The sequence below is a fragment of the Phalangium opilio genome, unplaced genomic scaffold (assembly GCF_054372755.1).
Source record: "Phalangium opilio isolate 3A_F unplaced genomic scaffold, DU_Popi_V2 ptg000352l_1, whole genome shotgun sequence".
NCBI classification, from domain to species: Eukaryota; Metazoa; Arthropoda; class Arachnida; order Opiliones; family Phalangiidae; genus Phalangium; species Phalangium opilio.
In genome coordinates, this window is record NW_028324228.1 from 8,848,684 (window position 1) to 8,868,917 (window position 20,234).

Below are 20,234 nucleotides of genomic sequence, written 5' to 3' on the forward strand. Positions count from 1 at the left end.
TAACAGCCGACGGCGTTAACCATTGCGCAACGGAAGCCCAAAGATTAAATGTTCGTCAGGTATTGTGGAAAAACTTTGACTTTTTACGTCACATCTGAGACATCAAAACACCGCTCACGGATGGGCTCGAACCACTAACCTTTCGGTTAACAGCCGAACGCGCTAACCATTGCGCCACGGAAGCCCAAAAATTAAATGGTCGTCGGGTATTGTGGAAACACTTTGGCTTTTTACGTTACATGTGAGAGCTCACAACACTGCTCCCGGGTGGGCTCGAACCACCAACCTTTCTGTTAACAGCCGAACGCGCTAACCATTGCGCCACAGAAGCCCAAAGATTAAATGTTCGTCAGGTATTTTTAAAAAACTCTGAGTTTTACGTTACCTGTGAGATTTCACAACACCGCTCCCGGGTGGGCTCGAACCACCAACCTTTCGGTTAACAGCCGAACGCGCTAACCATTGCGCCACGGAAGCCCAAAAATTAAATGGTCGTCGGGTATTGTGGAAACACTTTGGCTTTTTACGTTACATGTGAGAGCTCACAACACCGCTCCCGGGTGGGCTCGAACCACCAACCTTTCGGTTAACAGCCGAACGCGCTAACCATTGCGCCACAGAAGCCCAACGATTAAATGTTCGTCAGGTATTGTGGAAAAACTTTGGATTTTTACGTTACATGTGAGATTTCACAACACCGCTCTTGGGTGGGCTCGAACCACCAACCTTTCGGTTAACAGCCGACGGCGTTAACCATTGCGCAACGGAAGCCCAAAAATTAAATGTTCGTCAGGTGTTGTGGAAAAACTTTGACTTTTTACGTCACATCTCAGACCTCACAACACCGCTCACGGATGGGCTCGAACCACCAACCTTTCGGTTAACAGCCGAACGCGCTAACCATTGCGCAACGGAAGCCCAAAGATAAAATGTTCGTCGGGTATTGTGGAAACACTTTGGCTTTTTACGTTACATGTGAGAGCTCACAACACCGCTCCCGGGTGGGCTCGAACCACCAACCTTTCTGTTAACAGCCGAACGCGCTAACCATTGCGCCACAGAAGCCCAAAGATTAAATGTTCGTCAGGTATTTTTAAAAAACTCTGAATTTTACGTTACATCTAAGACCTCACAACACCGCTCCCGGATGGGCTCGAACCACCAACCTTTCGGTTAACAGCCGAACGCGCTAACCATTGCGCCACGGAAGCCCAAAAATTAAATGTTCGTCAGTTATTTTTAAAAAACTCTGAATTTTACGTTACATCTAAGACCTCACAACACCGCTCCCGGATGGGCTTGAACCACCAACCTTTCGGTTAACAGCCGACGGCGTTAACCATTGCGCAACGGAAGCCCAAAGATAAAATGTTCGTCAGGTATTGTGGAAAAACTTTGGATTTTTACGTTACATGTGAGATTTCACAACACCGCTCCCGGGTGGGCTCGAACCACCAACCTTTCGGTTAACAGCCGAGCGCGCTAACCATTGCGCCACGGAAGCCCAAAAATTAAATGTTCGTCAGGTATTGTGGAAAAACTTTGACTTTTTACGTCACATCTGAGACCTCACAACACCGCTCCCGGATGGTCTCGAACCACCAACCTTTCAGTTAACAGCCGAACGCGCTAACCATTGCGCCACGGAAGCCCAAAGATTAAATGTTCGTCAGGTATTGTGGAAAAACTCTGAATTTTACGTTACATCTATGACCTCACAACACCGCTCCCGGATGGGCTCGAACCACCAACCTTTCGGTTAACAGCCGACGGCGTTAACCATTGCGCAACGGAAGCCCAAAGATTAAATGTTCGTCAGGTATTGTGGAAAAACTTTGGATTTTTACGTTACATGTGAGATTTCACAACACCGCTCCCGGGTGGGCTCGAGCCACCAACCTTTCGGTTAACAGCCGAACGCGCTAACCATTGCGCCACGGAAGCCCAAAGATTAAACGGTCGTCAGGTATTGTGGAAAAACTTTTACTTTTTACGTCACATCTGAGACTTCACAACACCGCTCCCGGATGGGCTCGAACCACAAACCTTTTGAATAACAGCAGAACGCTCTAACCATTGCGCCACGGAAGACCAAAAATTAAATGTTCGTCAGTTATTTTTAAAAAACTCTGAATTTTACGTTACATCTAAGACCTCACAACACCGCTCCCGGATGGGCTCGAACCACCAACCTTTCGGTTAACAGCCGACGGCGTTAACCATTGTGCAACGGAAGCCCAAAGATTAAATGTTCGTTAGGTATTGTGGAAAAACTTTGACTATTTACGTCACATCTGAGACTTCACAACACCGCTCCCGGATGGGCTCGAACCACAAACCTTTTGAATAACAGCTGAACGCTCTAACCATTGCGCCACGGAAGCCCAAAAATTAAATGTTCGTCAGTTATTTTTAAAAAACTGTGAATTTTACGTTACATCTAAGACCTCACAACACAGCTCCCGGATGGGCACGAACCACCAACCTTTCGGTTAACAGCCGACGGCGTTAACCATTGCGCAACGGAAGCCCAAAGATTATATGTTCGTCAGGTATTGTGGAAAAACTTTGGAGTTTTACGTTACCTGTGAGATTTCACAACACCGCTCCCGGGTGGGCTCGAACCACCAACCTTTCAGTTAACAGCCGAACGCGCTAACCATTGCGCCACGGAAGCCCAACGATTAAATGTTCGTCAGATATTGTGGAAAAACTTTGGATTTTTACGTTACATGTGAGATTTCACAACACCGCTCTTGGGTGGGCTCGAACCACCAACCTTTCGGTTAACAGCCGACGGCGTTAACCATTGCGCAACGGAAGCCCAAAGATTAAATGTTCGTCAGGTATTGTGGAAAAACTTTGACTTTTTACGTCACATCTGAGACATCAAAACACCGCTCACGGATGGGCTCGAACCACTAACCTTTCGGTTAACAGCCGAACGCGCTAACCATTGCGCCACGGAAGCCCAAAAATTAAATGGTCGTCGGGTATTGTGGAAACACTTTGGCTTTTTACGTTACATGTGAGAGCTCACAACACTGCTCCCGGGTGGGCTCGAACCACCAACCTTTCTGTTAACAGCCGAACGCGCTAACCATTGCGCCACAGAAGCCCAAAGATTAAATGTTCGTCAGGTATTTTTAAAAAACTCTGAGTTTTACGTTACCTGTGAGATTTCACAACACCGCTCCCGGGTGGGCTCGAACCACCAACCTTTCGGTTAACAGCCGAACGCGCTAACCATTGCGCCACGGAAGCCCAAAAATTAAATGGTCGTCGGGTATTGTGGAAACACTTTGGCTTTTTACGTTACATGTGAGAGCTCACAACACCGCTCCCGGGTGGGCTCGAACCACCAACCTTTCTGTTAACAGCCGAACGCGCTAACCATTGAGCCACAGAAGCCCAAAGATTAAATGTTCGTCAGGTATTTTTAAAAAACTCTGAATTTTACGTTACATCTAAGACCTCACAACACCGCTCCCGGATGGGCTCGAACCACCAACCTTTCGGTTAACAGCCGAACGCGCTAACCATTGCGCCACGGAAGCCCAAAAATTAAATGTTCGTCAGTTATTTTTAAAAAACTCTGAATTTTACGTTACATCTAAGACCTCACAACACCGCTCCCGGATGGGCTTGAACCACCAACCTTTCGGTTAACAGCCGACGGCGTTAACCATTGCGCAACGGAAGCCCAAAGATTAAATGTTCGTCAGGTATTGTGGAAAAACTTTGGAGTTTTACGTTACCTGTGAGATTTCACAACACCGCTCCCGGATGGGCTCGAACCACAAACCTTTTGAATAACAGCTGAACGCTCTAACCATTGCGCCACGGAAGCCCAAAAATTAAATGTTCGTCAGTTATTTTTAAAAAACTGTGAATTTTACGTTACATCTAAGACCTCACAACACAGCTCCCGGATGGGCATGAACCACCAACCTTTCGGTTAACAGCCGACGGCGTTAACCATTGCGCAACGGAAGCCCAAAGATTAAATGTTCGTCAGGTATTGTGGAAAAACTTTGGAGTTTTACGTTACCTGTGAGATTTCACAACACCGCTCCCGGGTGGGCTCGAACCACCAACCTTTCAGTTAACAGCCGAACGCGCTAACCATTGCGCCACGGAAGCCCAACGATTAAATGTTCGTCAGATATTGTGGAAAAACTTTGGATTTTTACGTTACATGTGAGATTTCACAACACCGCTCTTGGGTGGGCTCGAACCACCAACCTTTCGGTTAACAGCCGACGGCGTTAACCATTGCGCAACGGAAGCCCAAAGATTAAATGTTCGTCAGGTATTGTGGAAAAACTTTGACTTTTTACGTCACATCTGAGACATCAAAACACCGCTCACGGATGGGCTCGAACCACTAACCTTTCGGTTAACAGCCGAACGCGCTAACCATTGCGCCACGGAAGCCCAAAAATTAAATGGTCGTCGGGTATTGTGGAAACACTTTGGCTTTTTACGTTACATGTGAGAGCTCACAACACTGCTCCCGGGTGGGCTCGAACCACCAACCTTTCTGTTAACAGCCGAACGCGCTAACCATTGCGCCACAGAAGCCCAAAGATTAAATGTTCGTCAGGTATTTTTAAAAAACTCTGAGTTTTACGTTACCTGTGAGATTTCACAACACCGCTCCCGGGTGGGCTCGAACCACCAACCTTTCGGTTAACAGCCGAACGCGCTAACCATTGCGCCACGGAAGCCCAAAAATTAAATGGTCGTCGGGTATTGTGGAAACACTTTGGCTTTTTACGTTACATGTGAGAGCTCACAACACCGCTCCCGGGTGGGCTCGAACCACCAACCTTTCTGTTAACAGCCGAACGCGCTAACCATTGCGCCACAGAAGCCCAAAGATTAAATGTTCGTCAGGTATTTTTAAAAAACTCTGAATTTTACGTTACATCTAAGACCTCACAACACCGCTCCCGGATGGGCTCGAACCACCAACCTTTCGGTTAACAGCCGAACGCGCTAACCATTGCGCCACGGAAGCCCAAAAATTAAATGTTCGTCAGTTATTTTTAAAAAACTCTGAATTTTACGTTACATCTAAGACCTCACAACACCGCTCCCGGATGGGCTCGAACCACCAACCTTTCGGTTAACAGCCGACGGCGTTAACCATTGCGCAACGGAAGCCCAAAGATAAAATGTTCGTCGTATTGTGGAAAAACTTTGGATTTTTACGTTACATGTGAGATTTCACAACACTGCTCCCGGGTGGGCTCGAACCACCAACCTTTCTGTTAACAGCCGAACGCGCTAACCATTGCGCCACAGAAGCCCAAAGATTAAATGTTCGTCAGGTATTTTTAAAAAACTCTGAATTTTACGTTACATCTAAGACCTCACAACACCGCTCCCGGATGGGCTCGAACCACCAACCTTTCGGTTAACAGCCGAACGCGCTAACCATTGCGCCACGGAAGCCCAAAAATTAAATGTTCGTCAGTTATTTTTAAAAAACTCTGAATTTTACGTTACATCTAAGACCTCACAACACCGCTCCCGGATGGGCTTGAACCACCAACCTTTCGGTTAACAGCCGACGGCGTTAACCATTGCGCAACGGAAGCCCAAAGATAAAATGTTCGTCAGGTATTGTGGAAAAACTTTGGATTTTTACGTTACATGTGAGATTTCACAACACCGCTCCCGGGTGGGCTCGAACCACCAACCTTTCGGTTAACAGCCGAGCGCGCTAACCATTGCGCCACGGAAGCCCAAAAATTAAATGTTCGTCAGGTATTGTGGAAAAACTTTGACTTTTTACGTCACATCTGAGACCTCACAACACCGCTCCCGGATGGTCTCGAACCACCAACCTTTCAGTTAACAGCCGAACGCGCTAACCATTGCGCCACGGAAGCCCAAAGATTAAATGTTCGTCAGGTATTGTGGAAAAACTCTGAATTTTACGTTACATCTATGACCTCACAACACCGCTCCCGGATGGGCTCGAACCACCAACCTTTCGGTTAACAGCCGACGGCGTTAACCATTGCGCAACGGAAGCCCAAAGATTAAATGTTCGTCAGGTATTGTGGAAAAACTTTGGATTTTTACGTTACATGTGAGATTTCACAACACCGCTCCCGGGTGGGCTCGAGCCACCAACCTTTCGGTTAACAGCCGAACGCGCTAACCATTGCGCCACGGAAGCCCAAAGATTAAACGGTCGTCAGGTATTGTGGAAAAACTTTGACTTTTTACGTCACATCTGAGACTTCACAACACCGCTCCCGGATGGGCTCGAACCACAAACCTTTTGAATAACAGCAGAACGCTCTAACCATTGCGCCACGGAAGACCAAAAATTAAATGTTCGTCAGTTATTTTTAAAAAACTCTGAATTTTACGTTACATCTAAGACCTCACAACACCGCTCCCGGATGGGCTCGAACCACCAACCTTTCGGTTAACAGCCGACGGCGTTAACCATTGTGCAACGGAAGCCCAAAGATTAAATGTTCGTCAGGTATTGTGGAAAAACTTTGGATTTTTACGTCACATGTGAGATTTCACAACACCGCTCTTGGGTGGGTTCGAACCACCAACCTCTCGGTTAACAGCCGACGGCGTTAACCATTGCGCAACGGAAGCCCAAAGATTAAATGTTCGTCAGGTATTGTGGAAAAACTTTGACTTTTTACGTCACATCTGAGACCTCACAACACCGCTCACGGATGGGCTCGAACCACTAACCTTTCGGTTAACAGCCGAACGCGCTAACCATTGCGCCACGGAAGCCCAAAAATTAAATGGTCGTCGGGTATTGTGGAAACACTTTGGCATTTTACGTTACATGTGAGAGCTCACAACACCGCTCCCGGGTGGGCTCGAACCACCAACCTTTCTGTTAACAGCCGAACGCGCTAACCATTGCGCCACAGAAGCCCAAAGATTAAATGTTCGTCAGGTATTTTTAAAAAACTCTGAGTTTTACGTTACCTGTGAGATTTCACAACACCGCTCCCGGGTGGGCTCGAACCACCAACCTTTCGGTTAACAGCCGAACGCGCTAACCATTGCGCCACGGAAGCCCAACGATTAAATGTTCGTCAGGTATTGTGGAAAAACTTTGGATTTTTACGTTACATGTGAGATTTCACAACACCGCTCTTGGGTGGGCTCGAACCACCAACCTTTCGGTTAACAGCCGACGGCGTTAACCATTGCGCAACGGAAGCCCAAAGATTAAATGTTCGTCAGGTATTGTGGAAAAATTTTGACTTTTTACGTCACATCTCAGACCTCACAACACCGCTCACGGATGGGCTCGAACCACCAACCTTGCGGTTAACAGCCGAACGCGCTAACCATTGCGCCACGGAAGCCCAAAAATTAAATGGTCGTCGGGTATTGTGGAAACACTTTGGCTTTTTACGTTACATGTGAGAGCTCACAACACCGCTCCCGGGTGGGCTCGAACCACCAACCTTTCTGTTAACAGCCGAACGCGCTAACCATTGCGCCACAGAAGCCCAAAAATTAAATGTTCGTCAGTTATTTTTAAAAAACTCTGAATTTTACGTTACATCTAAGACCTCACAACACCGCTCCCGGATGGGCTTGAACCACCAACCTTTCGGTTAACAGCCGACGGCGTTAACCATTGCGCAACGGAAGCCCAAAGATAAAATGTTCGTCAGGTATTGTGGAAAAACTTTGGATTTTTACGTTACATGTGAGATTTCACAACACCGCTCCCGGGTGGGCTCGAACCACCAACCTTTCGGTTAACAGCCGAACGCGCTAACCATTGCGCCACGGAAGCCCAAAAATTAAATGTTCGTCAGGTATTGTGGAAAAACTTTGACTTTTTACGTCACATCTGAGACCTCACAACACCGCTCCCGGATGGTCTCGAACCACCAACCTTTCAGTTAACAGCCGAACGCGCTAACCATTGCGCCACGGAAGCCCAAAGATTAAATGTTCGTCAGGTATTGTGGAAAAACTCTGAATTTTACGTTACATCTATGACCTCACAACACCGCTCCCGGATGGGCTCGAACCACCAACCTTTCGGTTAACAGCCGACGGCGTTAACCATTGCGCAACGGAAGCCCAAAGATTAAATGTTCGTCAGGTATTGTGGAAAAACTTTGGATTTTTACGTTACATGTGAGATTTCACAACACCGCTCCCGGGTGGGCTCGAGCCACCAACCTTTCGGTTAACAGCCGAACGCGCTAACCATTGCGCCACGGAAGCCCAAAGATTAAACGGTCGTCAGGTATTGTGGAAAAACTTTGACTTTTTACGTCACATCTGAGACTTCACAACACCGCTCCCGGATGGGCTCGAACCACAAACCTTTTGAATAACAGCAGAACGCTCTAACCATTGCGCCACGGAAGACCAAAAATTAAATGTTCGTCAGTTATTTTTAAAAAACTCTGAATTTTACGTTACATCTAAGACCTCACAACACCGCTCCCGGATGGGCTCGAACCACCAACCTTTCGGTTAACAGCCGACGGCGTTAACCATTGTGCAACGGAAGCCCAAAGATTAAATGTTCGTCAGGTATTGTGGAAAAACTTTGGATTTTTACGTTACATGTGAGATTTCACAACACCGCTCTTGGGTGGGTTCAAACCACCAACCTCTCGGTTAACCGCCGACGGCGTTAACCATTGCGCAACGGAAGCCCAAAGATTAAATGTTCGTCAGGTATTGTGGAAAAACTTTGACTTTTTACGTCACATCTGAGACCTCACAACACCGCTCACGGATGGGCTCGAACCACTAACCTTTCGGTTAACAGCCGAACGCGCTAACCATTGCGCCACGGAAGCCCAAAAATTAAATGGTCGTCGGGTATTGTGGAAACACTTTGGCATTTTACGTTACATGTGAGAGCTCACAACACCGCTCCTGGGTGGGCTCGAACCACCAACCTTTCTGTTAACAGCCGAACGCGCTAACCATTGCGCCACAGAAGCCCAAAGATTAAATGTTCGTCAGGTATTTTTAAAAAACTCTGAGTTTTACGTTACCTGTGAGATTTCACAACACCGCTCCCGGGTGGGCTCGAACCACCAACCTTTCGATTAACAGCCGAACGCGCTAACCATTGCGCCATGGAAGCCCAACGATTAAATGTTCGTCAGGTATTGTGGAAAAACTTTGGATTTTTACGTTACATGTGAGATTTCACAACACCGCTCTTGGGTGGGCTCGAACCACCAACCTTTCGGTTAACAGCCGAACGCGCTAACCATTGCGCCACGGAAGCCCAAAAATTAAATGGTCGTCGGGTATTGTGGAAACACTTTGGCTTTTTACGTTACATGTGAGAGCTCACAACACCGCTCCCGGGTGGGCTCGAACCACCAACCTTTCTGTTAACAGCCGAACGCGCTAACCATTGCGCCACAGAAGCCCAAAGATTAAATGTTCGTCAGGTATTTTTAAAAAACTCTGAATTTTACGTTACATCTAAGACCTCACAACACCGCTCCCGGATGGGCTCGAACCACCAACCTTTCGGTTAACAGCCGAACGCGCTAACCATTGCGCCACGGAAGCCCAAAAATTAAATGTTCGTCAGTTATTTTTAAAAAACTCTGAATTTTACGTTACATCTAAGACCTCACAACACCGCTCCCGGATGGGCTCAAACCACCAACCTTTCAGTTAACAGCCGAACGCGCTAACCATTGCGCCACGGAAGCCCAAAGATTAAATGTTCGTCAGGTATTGTGGAAAAACTCTGAATTTTACGTTACATCTATGACCTCACAACACCGCTCCCGGATGGGCTCGAACCACCAACCTTTCGGTTAACAGCCGACGGCGTTAACCATTGCGCAACGGAAGCCCAAAGATTAAATGTTCGTCAGGTATTGTGGAAAAACTTTGGATTTTTACGTTACATGTGAGATTTCACAACACCGCTCCCGGGTGGGCTCGAGCCACCAACCTTTCGGTTAACAGCCGAACGCGCTAACCATTGCGCCACGGAAGCCCAAAGATTAAACGGTCGTCAGGTATTGTGGAAAAACTTTGACTTTTTACGTCACATCTGAGACTTCACAACACCGCTCCCGGATGGGCTCGAACCACAAACCTTTTGAATAACAGCAGAACGCTCTAACCATTGCGCCACGGAAGACCAAAAATTAAATGTTCGTCAGTTATTTTTAAAAAACTCTGAATTTTACGTTACATCTAAGACCTCACAACACCGCTCCAGGATGGGCTCGAACCACCAACCTTTCGGTTAACAGCCGACGGCGTTAACCATTGTGCAACGGAAGCCCAAAGATTAAATGTTCGTTAGGTATTGTGGAAAAACTTTGACTATTTACGTCACATCTGAGACTTCACAACACCGCTCCCGGATGGGCTCGAACCACAAACCTTTTGAATAACAGCTGAACGCTCTAACCATTGCGCCACGGAAGCCCAAAAATTAAATGTTCGTCAGTTATTTTTAAAAAACTGTGAATTTTACGTTACATCTAAGACCTCACAACACAGCTCCCGGATGGGCACGAACCACCAACCTTTCGGTTAACAGCCGACGGCGTTAACCATTGCGCATCGGAAGCCCAAAGATTAAATGTTCGTCAGGTATTGTGGAAAAACTTTGGAGTTTTACGTTACCTGTGAGATTTCACAACACCGCTCCCGGGTGGGCTCGAACCACCAACCTTTCGGTTAACAGCCGAACGCGCTAACCATTGCGCCACGGAAGCCCAACGATTAAATGTTCGTCAGATATTGTGGAAAAACTTTGGATTTTTACGTTACATGTGAGATTTCACAACACCGCTCTTGGGTGGGCTCGAACCACCAACCTTTCGGTTAACAGCCGACGGCGTTAACCATTGCGCAACGGAAGCCCAAAGATTAAATGTTCGTCAGGTATTGTGGAAAAACTTTGACTTTTTACGTCACATCTGAGACCTCACAACACCGCTCACGGATGGGCTCGAACCACTAACCTTTCGGTTAACAGCCGAACGCGCTAACCATTGCGCCACGGAAGCCCAAAAATTAAATGGTCGTCGGGTATTGTGGAAACACTTTGGCTTTTTACGTTACATGTGAGAGCTCACAACACTGCTCCCGGGTGGGCTCGAACCACCAACCTTTCTGTTAACAGCCGAACGCGCTAACCATTGCGCCACAGAAGCCCAAAGATTAAATGTTCGTCAGGTATTTTTAAAAAACTCTGAGTTTTACGTTACCTGTGAGATTTCACAACACCGCTCCCGGGTGGGCTCGAACCACCAACCTTTCGGTTAACAGCCGAACGCGCTAACCATTGCGCCACGGAAGCCCAACGATTAAATGGTCGTCAGGTATTGTGGAAAAACTTTGGATTTTTACGTTACATGTGAGATTTCACAACACCGCTCTTGGGTGGGCTCGAACCACCAACCTTTCGGTTAACAGCCGACGGCGTTAACCATTGCGCAACGGAAGCCCAAAGATTAAATGTTCGTCAGGTATTGTGGAAAAACTTTGACTTTTTACGTCATATCTCAGACCTCACAACACCGCTCACGGATGGGCTCGAACCACCAACCTTTCGGTTAACAGCCGACGGCGTTAACCATTGCGCAACGGAAGCCCAAAGATAAAATGTTCGTCAGGTATTGTGGAAAAACTTTGGATTTTTACGTTACATGTGAGATTTCACAACACCGCTCCCGGGTGGGCTCGAACCACCAACCTTTCGGTTAACAGCCGAACGCGCTAACCATTGCGCCACGGAAGCCCAAAGATTAAATGTTCGTCAGGTATTGTGGAAAAACTTTGACTTTTTACGTCACATCTGAGACCTCACAACACCGCTCCCGGATGGTCTCGAACCACCAACCTTTCAGTTAACAGCCGAACGCGCTAACCATTGCGCCACGGAAGCCCAAAGATTAAATGTTCGTCAGGTATTGTGGAAAAACTTTCGCATTTGACATTACGTTTGAGATCTCACAACACCGCTCCCGGGTGGGCTCGAACCACCAACCTTTCGGTTAACAGCCGAACGCGCTAACCATTGCGCCACGGAAGCTCAAAAATTAAACGGTCGTCAGGTATTGTGGAAAAACTTTGGCTTTTTACGTTACATTTGAGACTTCACAACACGGCAGCCGGGTGGGCTCGAACCACCAACCTTTTGGTTAACATCCGAACGCGCTAACCTTCGAGCCAAGGAAGCTCAGAAATGAAATGGTCGTCAGGTATTGTGGAAAAACTCTGACTTTTTACGTCACATCCGAGACTTCAAAACACCGCTCCCGGATGGGCTCGAACCACAAACCTTTTGAATAACAGCTGAATGCGCTAACCATTGCGCCACGGAAGCCCAAAAATTAAATGTTCGTCAGATATTTTTAAAAACTCTGAATTTTACGTTACATCTATGACCTCACAACACCGCTCCCGGATGGGCTCGAACCACCAACCTTTCGGTTAACAGCCGACGGCGTTAACCATTGCGCAACGGAAGCCCAAAGATTAAATGTTCGTCAGGTATTGTGGAAAAACTTTGACTTTTTACGTCACATCTGAGACCTCACAACACCGCTCACGGATGGGCTCGAACCACTAACCTTTCGGTTAACAGCCGAACGCGCTAACCATTGCGCCACGGAAGCCCAAAAATTAAATGGTCGTCGGGTATTGTGGAAACACTTTGGCTTTTTACGTTACATGTGAGAGCTCACAACACCGCTCCCGGGTGGGCTCGAACCACCAACCTTTCTGTTAACAGCCGAACGCGCTAACCATTGCGCCACAGAAGCCCAACGATTAAATGTTCGTCAGGTATTGTGGAAAAACTTTGGATTTTTACGTTACATGTGAGATTTCACAACACCGCTCTTGGGTGGGCTCGAACCACCAACCTTTCGGTTAACAGCCGACGGCGTTAACCATTGCGCAACGGAAGCCCAAAGATTAAGTGTTCGTCAGGTATTGTGGAAAAACTTTGACTTTTTACGTCATATCTCAGACCTCACAACACCGCTCACGGATGGGCTCGAACCACTAACCTTTCGGTTAACAGCCGAACGCGCTAACCATTGCGCCACGGAAGCCCAAAAATTAAATGTTCGTCAGGTATTTTTAAAAAACTCTGAGTTTTACGTTACCTGTGAGATTTCACAACACCGCTCCCGGGTGGGCTCGAACCACCAACCTTTCGGTTAACAGCCGAACGCGCTAACCATTGCGCCACGGAAGCCCAACGATTAAATGTTCGTCAGGTATTGTGGAAAAACTTTGGATTTTTACGTTACATGTGAGATTTCACAACACCGCTCTTGGGTGGGCTCGAACCACCAACCTTTCGGTTAACAGCCGACGGCGTTAACCATTGCGCAACGGAAGCCCAAAGATTAAATGTTCGTCAGGTATTGTGGAAAAACTTTGACTTTTTACGTCATATCTCAGACCTCACAACACCGCTCACGGATGGGCTCGAACCACCAACCTTTCGGTTAACAGCCGACGGCGTTAACCATTGCTTAACGGAAGCCCAAAGATAAAATGTTCGTCAGGTATTGTGGAAAAACTTTGGATTTTTACGTTACATGTGAGATTTCACAACACCGCTCCCGGGTGGGCTCGAACCACCAACCTTTCGGTTAACAGCCGAACGCGCTAACCATTGCGCCACGGAAGCCCAAAGATTAAATGTTCGTCAGGTATTGTGGAAAAACTTTGACTTTTTACGTCTCATCTGAGACCTCACAACACCGCTCCCGGATGGTCTCGAACCACCAACCTTTCAGTTAACAGCCGAACGCGCTAACCATTGCGCCACGGAAGCCCAAAGATTAAATGTTCGTCAGGTATTGTGGAAAAACTTTCGCATTTGACATTACGTTTGAGATCTCACAACACGGCAGCCGGGTGGGCTCGAACCACCAACCTTTTGGTTAACATCCGAACGCGCTAACCTTCGAGCCAAGGAAGCTCAGAAATGAAATGGTCGTCAGGTATTGTGGAAAAACTCTGACTTTTTACGTCACATCCGAGACTTCAAAACACCGCTCCCGGATGGGCTCGAACCACAAACCTTTTGAATAACAGCTGAATGCGCTAACCATTGCGCCACGGAAGCCCAAAAATTAAATGTTCGTCAGATATTTTTAAAAACTCTGAATTTTACGTTACATCTATGACCTCACAACACCGCTCCCGGATGGGCTCGAACCACCAACCTTTCGGTTAACAGCCGACGGCGTTAACCATTGCGCAACGGAAGCCCAAAGATTAAATGTTCGTCAGGTATTGTGGAAAAACTTTGGATTTTTACGTTACATGTGAGATCTCACAACACCGCTCCCGGGTGGGCTCGAACCACCAACCTTTCGGTTAACAGCCGAACGCGCTAACCTTCGAGCCAAGGAAGCTCAGAAATGAAATGGTCGTCAGGTATTGTGGAAAAACTCTGACTTTTTACGTCACATCCGAGACTTCAAAACACCGCTCCCGGATGGGCTCGAACCACAAACCTTTTGAATAACAGCTGAACGCGCTAACCATTGCGCCACGGAAGCCCAAAAATTAAATGTTCGTCAGATATTTTTAAAAAACTCTGAATTTTACGTTACATCTAAGACCTCACAACACCGCTCCCGGATGGGCTCGAACCACCAACCTTTCGGTTAACAGCCGACGGCGTTAACCATTGCGCAACGGAAGCCCAAAGATTAAATGTTCCTCAGGTATTGTGGAAAAACTTTGGATTTTTACGTTACATGGGAGATCTCACAACACCGCTCCCGGGTGGGCTCGAACCACCAACCTTTCGGTTAACAGCCGAACGCGCTAACCATTGCGCCACGGAAGCCCAAAAATTAAATGGTCGTCGGGTATTGTGGAAACACTTTGGCTTTTTACGTTACATGTGAGAGCTCACAACACCGCTCCCGGGTGGGCTCGAACCACCAACCTTTCTGTTAACAGCCGAACGCGCTAACCATTGCGCCACAGAAGCCCAAAGATTAAATGTTCGTCAGGTATTTTTAAAAAACTATGAATTTTACGTTACATCTAAGACCTCACAACACCGCTCCCGGATGGGCTCGAACCACCAACCTTTCGGTTAACAGCCGAACGCGCTAACCATTGCGCCACGGATGGCCAAAAATTAAATGTTCGTCAGGTATTGTGGAAAAACTTTCGCATTTGACATTACGTTTGAGATCTCACAACACCGCTCCCGGGTGGGCTCGAACCACCAACCTTTCGGTTAACAGCCGAACGCGCTAACCATTGCGCCACGGAAGCTCAAAAATTAAACGGTCGTCAGGTATTGTGGAAAAACTTTGGCTTTTTACGTTACATTTGAGACTTCACAACACGGCAGCCGGGTGGGCTCGAACCACCAACCTTTTGGTTAACATCCGAACGCGCTAACCTTCGAGCCAAGGAAGCTCAGAAATGAAATGGTCGTCAGGTATTGTGGAAAAACTCTGACTTTTTACGTCACATCCGAGACTTCAAAACACCGCTCCCGGATGGGGTCGAACCACAAACCTTTTGAATAACAGCTGAATGCGCTAACCATTGCGCCACGGAAGCCCAAAAATTAAATGTTCGTCAGATATTTTTAAAAAACTCTGAATTTTACGTTACATCTAAGACCTCACAACACCGCTCCCGGATGGGCTCGAACCACCAACCTTTCGGTTAACAGCCGACGGCGTTAACCATTGCGCAACGGAAGCCCAAAGATTAAATGTTCGTCAGGTATTGTGGAAAAACTTTGGATTTTTACGTTACATGTGAGATCTCACAACACCGCTCCCGGGTGGGCTCGAACCACCAACCTTTCGGTTAACAGCCGAACGCGCTAACCTTCGAGCCAAGGAAGCTCAGAAATGAAATGGTCGTCAGGTATTTGTGGAAAAACTCTGACTTTTTACGTCACATCCGAGACTTCAAAACACCGCTCCCGGATGGGCTCGAACCACAAACCTTTCGAATAACAGCTGAACGCGCTAACCATTGCGCCACGGAAGCCCAAAAATTAAATGTTCGTCAGATATTTTTAAAAAACTCTGAATTTTACGTTACATCTAAGACCTCACAACACCGCTCCCGGATGGGCTCGAACCACCAACCTTTCGGTTAACAGCCGACGGCGTTAACCATTGCGCAACGGAAGCCCAAAGATTAAATGTTCCTCAGGTATTGTGGAAAAACTTTGGATTTTTACGTTACATGTGAGATCTCACAACACCGCTCCCGGGTGGGCTCGAACCACCAACCTTTCGGTTAACAGCCGAACGCGCTAACCATTGCGCCACGGAAGCCCAAAAATTAAATGGTCGTCGGGTATTGTGGAAACACTTTGGCTTTTTACGTTACATGTGAGAGCTCACAACACCGCTCCCGGGTGGGCTCGAACCACCAACCTTTCGGTTAACAGCCGAACGCGCTAACCATTGCGCCACGGAAGCCCAAAGATTAAATGTTCGTCAGGTATTGTGGAAAAACTTTGGCATTTGACATTACGTTTGAGATCTCACAACACCGCTCCCGGGTGGGCTCGAACCACCAACCTTTCGGTTAACAGCCGACGGCGTTAACCATTGCGCAACGGAAGCCCAAAGATTAAATGTTCGTCAGGTATTGTGGAAAAACTTTGGATTTTTACGTTACATGTGAGATCTCACAACACCGCTCCCGGGTGGGCTCGAACCACCAACCTTTCGGTTAACAGCCGAACGCGCTAACCTTCGAGCCAAGGAAGCTCAGAAATGAAATGGTCGTCAGGTATTTGTGGAAAAACTCTGACTTTTTACGTCACATCCGAGACTTCAAAACACCGCTCCCGGATGGGCTCGAACCACAAACCTTTCGAATAACAGCTGAACGCGCTAACCATTGCGCCACGGAAGCCCAAAAATTAAATGTTCGTCAGATATTTTTAAAAAACTCTGAATTTTACGTTACATCTAAGACCTCACAACACCGCTCCCGGATGGGCTCGAACCACCAACCTTTCGGTTAACAGCCGACGGCGTTAACCATTGCGCAACGGAAGCCCAAAGATTAAATGTTCCTCAGGTATTGTGGAAAAACTTTGGATTTTTACGTTACATGTGAGATCTCACAACACCGCTCCCGGGTGGGCTCGAACCACCAACCTTTCGGTTAACAGCCGAACGCGCTAACCATTGCGCCACGGAAGCCCAAAAATTAAATGGTCGTCGGGTATTGTGGAAACACTTTGGCTTTTTACGTTACATGTGAGAGCTCACAACACCGCTCCCGGGTGGGCTCGAACCACCAACCTTTCGGTTAACAGCCGAACGCGCTAACCATTGCGCCACGGAAGCTCAAAAATTAAACGGTCGTCAGGTATTGTGGAAAAACTTTGGCTTTTTACGTTACATTTGAGACTTCACAACACGGCAGCCGGGTGGGCTCGAACCACCAACCTTTTGGTTAACATCCGAACGCGCTAACCTTCGAGCCAAGGAAGCTCAGAAATGAAATGGTCGTCAGGTATTGTGGAAAAACTCTGACTTTTTACGTCACATCCGAGACTTCAAACACCGCTCCCGGATGGGCTCGAACCACAAACCTTTTGAATAACAGCTGAATGCGCTAACCATTGCGCCACGGAAGCCCAAAAATTAAATGTTCGTCAGATATTTTTAAAAAACTCTGAATTTTACGTTACATCTATGACCTCACAACACCGCTCCCGGATGGGCTCGAACCACCAACCTTTCGGTTAACAGCCGACGGCGTTAACCATTGCGCAACGGAAGCCCAAAGATTAAATGTTCGTCAGGTATTGTGGAAAAACTTTGGATTTTTACGTTACATGTGAGATCTCACAACACCGCTCCCGGGTGGGCTCGAACCACCAACCTTTCGGTTAACAGCCGAACGCGCTAACCATTGCGCCACGGAAGCCCAAAAATTAAATGTTCGTCAGGTATTGTGGAAAAACTTTGACTTTTTACGTCACATCTGAGACCTCAAAACACCGCTCCCGGATGGGCTCGAACCACCAACCTTTCGGTTAACAGCCGAACGCGCTAACCATTGCGCCACGGAAGCTCAAAAATTAAATGGTCGTCAGGTATTGTGGAAAAACTTTGACTTTTTACGTCACATCTGAGACCTCACAACACCGCTCCCGGATGGTCTCGAACCACCAACCTTTCAGTTAACAGCCGAACGCGCTAACCATTGCGCCACGGAAGCCCAAAGATTAAATGTTCGTCAGGTATTGTGGAAAAACTTTGGCATTTGACATTACGTTTGAGATCTCACAACACCGCACCCGGGTGGGCTCGAACCACCAACCTTTCGGTTAACAGCCGAACGCGCTAACCATTGCGCCACGGAAGCTCAAAAATTAAACGGTCGTCAGGTATTGTGGAAAAACTTTGGCTTTTTACGTTACATTTGAGACTTCACAACACGGCAGCCGGGTGGGCTCGAACCACCAACCTTTTGGTTAACATCCGAACGCGCTAACCTTCGAGCCAAGGAAGCTCAGAAATGAAATGGTCGTCAGGTATTGTGGAAAAACTCTGACTTTTTACGTCACATCCGAGACTTCAAAACACCGCTCCCGGATGGGCTCGAACCACAAACCTTTCGAATAACAGCTGAACGCGCTAACCATTGCGCCACGGAAGCCCAAAAATTAAATGTTCGTCAGATATTTTTAAAAAACTCTGAATTTTACGTTACATCTAAGACCTCACGACACCGCTCCCGGATGGGCTCGAACCACCAACCTTTCGGTTAACAGCCGACGGCGTTAACCATTGCGCAACGGAAGCCCAAAGATTAAATGTTCCTCAGGTATTGTGGAAAAACTTTGGATTTTTACGTTACATGTGAGATCTCACAACACCGCTCCCGGGTGGGCTCGAACCACCAACCTTTCGGTTAACAGCCGAACGCGCTAACCATTGCGCCACGGAAGCCCAAAAATTAAATGGTAGTCGGGTATTGTGGAAACACTTTGGCTTTTTACGTTACATGTGAGAGCTCACAACACCGCTCCCGGGTGGGCTCGAACCACCAACCTTTCTGTTAACAGCCGAACGCGCTAACCATTGCGCCACAGAAGCCCAAAGATTAAATGTTCGTCAGGTATTTTTAAAAAACTCTGAATTTTACGTTACATCTAAGACCTCACAACACCGCTCCCGGATGGGCTCGAACCACCAACCTTTCGGTTAACAGCCGAACGCGCTAACCATTGCGCCACGGATGCCCAAAAATTAAATGTTCGTCAGTTATTTTTAAAAAACTCTGAATTTTACATTACATCTAAGACCTCACAACACCGCTCCCGGATGGGCTCGAACCACCAACCTTTCGGTTAACAGCCGACGGCGTTAACCATTGCGCAACGGAAGCCCAAAGATAAAATGTTCGTCAGGTATTGTGGAAAAACTTTGGATTTTTACGTTACATGTGAGATTTCACAACACCGCTCCCGGGTGGGCTCGAACCACCAACCTTTTGGTTAACAGCCGAACGCGCTAACCATTGCGCCACGGAAGCCCAAAGATTAAATGTTCGTCAGGTATTGTGGAAAAACTTTGGCATTTGACATTACGTTTGAGATCTCACAACACCGCTCCCGGGTGGGCTCGAACCACCAACCTTTCGGTTAACAGCCGAACGCGCTAACCATTGCGCCACGGAAGCTCAAAAATTAAACGGTCGTCAGGTATTGTGGAAAAACTTTGGCTTTTTACGTTACATTTGAGACTTCACAACACGGCAGCCGGGTGGGCTCGAACCACCAACCTTTTGGTTAACATCCGAACGCGCTAACCTTCGAGCCAAGGAAGCTCAGAAATGAAATGGTCGTCAGGTATTGTGGAAAAACTCTGACTTTTTACGTCACATCCGAGACTTCAAACACCGCTCCCGGATGGGCTCGAACCACAAACCTTTTGAATAACAGCTGAATGCGCTAACCATTGCGCCACGGAAGCCCAAAAATTAAATGTTCGTCAGATATTTTTAAAACTCTGAATTTTACGTTACATCTATGACCTCACAACACCGCTCCCGGATGGGCTCGAACCACCAACCTTTCGGTTAACAGCCGACGGCGTTAACCATTGCGCAACGGAAGCCCAAAGATTAAATGTTCGTCAGGTATTGTGGAAAAACTTTGGATTTTTACGTTACATGTGAGATCTCACAACACCGCTCCCGGGTGGGCTCGAACCACCAACCTT

The 20,234-nt window shown here is 47.4% G+C and overlaps 20 non-coding genes across 20 annotated transcripts; all 20 read right to left on the reverse strand.

The window, feature by feature from the left end:
• Window positions 1-404: 404 nt before the first annotated feature.
• TRNAN-GUU (transfer RNA asparagine (anticodon GUU)) lies at window positions 405-477 on the reverse strand. The gene has a single exon. It is a non-coding gene; the product is annotated as a tRNA-Asn (tRNA).
• Window positions 478-3,191: 2,714 nt separating this feature from the next.
• Window positions 3,192-3,264, reverse strand: TRNAN-GUU (transfer RNA asparagine (anticodon GUU)). Its single transcript has one exon. It is a non-coding gene; the product is annotated as a tRNA-Asn (tRNA).
• Window positions 3,265-4,657: 1,393 nt separating this feature from the next.
• Window positions 4,658-4,730, reverse strand: TRNAN-GUU (transfer RNA asparagine (anticodon GUU)). Its single transcript has one exon. It is a non-coding gene; the product is annotated as a tRNA-Asn (tRNA).
• Window positions 4,731-7,000: 2,270 nt separating this feature from the next.
• On the reverse strand, window positions 7,001-7,073 carry TRNAN-GUU (transfer RNA asparagine (anticodon GUU)). The gene has a single exon. It is a non-coding gene; the product is annotated as a tRNA-Asn (tRNA).
• Window positions 7,074-7,734: 661 nt separating this feature from the next.
• On the reverse strand, window positions 7,735-7,807 carry TRNAN-GUU (transfer RNA asparagine (anticodon GUU)). The gene has a single exon. It is a non-coding gene; the product is annotated as a tRNA-Asn (tRNA).
• A 2,859-nt stretch (window positions 7,808-10,666) lies between these two features.
• On the reverse strand, window positions 10,667-10,739 carry TRNAN-GUU (transfer RNA asparagine (anticodon GUU)). Its single transcript has one exon. It is a non-coding gene; the product is annotated as a tRNA-Asn (tRNA).
• Window positions 10,740-11,253: 514 nt separating this feature from the next.
• On the reverse strand, window positions 11,254-11,326 carry TRNAN-GUU (transfer RNA asparagine (anticodon GUU)). Its single transcript has one exon. It is a non-coding gene; the product is annotated as a tRNA-Asn (tRNA).
• A 368-nt stretch (window positions 11,327-11,694) lies between these two features.
• Window positions 11,695-11,767, reverse strand: TRNAN-GUU (transfer RNA asparagine (anticodon GUU)). The gene has a single exon. It is a non-coding gene; the product is annotated as a tRNA-Asn (tRNA).
• Window positions 11,768-11,988: 221 nt separating this feature from the next.
• On the reverse strand, window positions 11,989-12,061 carry TRNAN-GUU (transfer RNA asparagine (anticodon GUU)). Its single transcript has one exon. It is a non-coding gene; the product is annotated as a tRNA-Asn (tRNA).
• A 1,100-nt stretch (window positions 12,062-13,161) lies between these two features.
• TRNAN-GUU (transfer RNA asparagine (anticodon GUU)) lies at window positions 13,162-13,234 on the reverse strand. The gene has a single exon. It is a non-coding gene; the product is annotated as a tRNA-Asn (tRNA).
• A 368-nt stretch (window positions 13,235-13,602) lies between these two features.
• TRNAN-GUU (transfer RNA asparagine (anticodon GUU)) lies at window positions 13,603-13,675 on the reverse strand. Its single transcript has one exon. It is a non-coding gene; the product is annotated as a tRNA-Asn (tRNA).
• A 1,100-nt stretch (window positions 13,676-14,775) lies between these two features.
• On the reverse strand, window positions 14,776-14,848 carry TRNAN-GUU (transfer RNA asparagine (anticodon GUU)). The gene has a single exon. It is a non-coding gene; the product is annotated as a tRNA-Asn (tRNA).
• A 367-nt stretch (window positions 14,849-15,215) lies between these two features.
• TRNAN-GUU (transfer RNA asparagine (anticodon GUU)) lies at window positions 15,216-15,288 on the reverse strand. The gene has a single exon. It is a non-coding gene; the product is annotated as a tRNA-Asn (tRNA).
• A 955-nt stretch (window positions 15,289-16,243) lies between these two features.
• TRNAN-GUU (transfer RNA asparagine (anticodon GUU)) lies at window positions 16,244-16,316 on the reverse strand. The gene has a single exon. It is a non-coding gene; the product is annotated as a tRNA-Asn (tRNA).
• A 74-nt stretch (window positions 16,317-16,390) lies between these two features.
• TRNAN-GUU (transfer RNA asparagine (anticodon GUU)) lies at window positions 16,391-16,463 on the reverse strand. Its single transcript has one exon. It is a non-coding gene; the product is annotated as a tRNA-Asn (tRNA).
• Window positions 16,464-17,125: 662 nt separating this feature from the next.
• On the reverse strand, window positions 17,126-17,198 carry TRNAN-GUU (transfer RNA asparagine (anticodon GUU)). Its single transcript has one exon. It is a non-coding gene; the product is annotated as a tRNA-Asn (tRNA).
• Window positions 17,199-17,272: 74 nt separating this feature from the next.
• Window positions 17,273-17,345, reverse strand: TRNAN-GUU (transfer RNA asparagine (anticodon GUU)). The gene has a single exon. It is a non-coding gene; the product is annotated as a tRNA-Asn (tRNA).
• A 513-nt stretch (window positions 17,346-17,858) lies between these two features.
• TRNAN-GUU (transfer RNA asparagine (anticodon GUU)) lies at window positions 17,859-17,931 on the reverse strand. The gene has a single exon. It is a non-coding gene; the product is annotated as a tRNA-Asn (tRNA).
• A 955-nt stretch (window positions 17,932-18,886) lies between these two features.
• Window positions 18,887-18,959, reverse strand: TRNAN-GUU (transfer RNA asparagine (anticodon GUU)). Its single transcript has one exon. It is a non-coding gene; the product is annotated as a tRNA-Asn (tRNA).
• A 660-nt stretch (window positions 18,960-19,619) lies between these two features.
• On the reverse strand, window positions 19,620-19,692 carry TRNAN-GUU (transfer RNA asparagine (anticodon GUU)). The gene has a single exon. It is a non-coding gene; the product is annotated as a tRNA-Asn (tRNA).
• Between the last annotated feature and the right edge of the window lie 542 nt (window positions 19,693-20,234).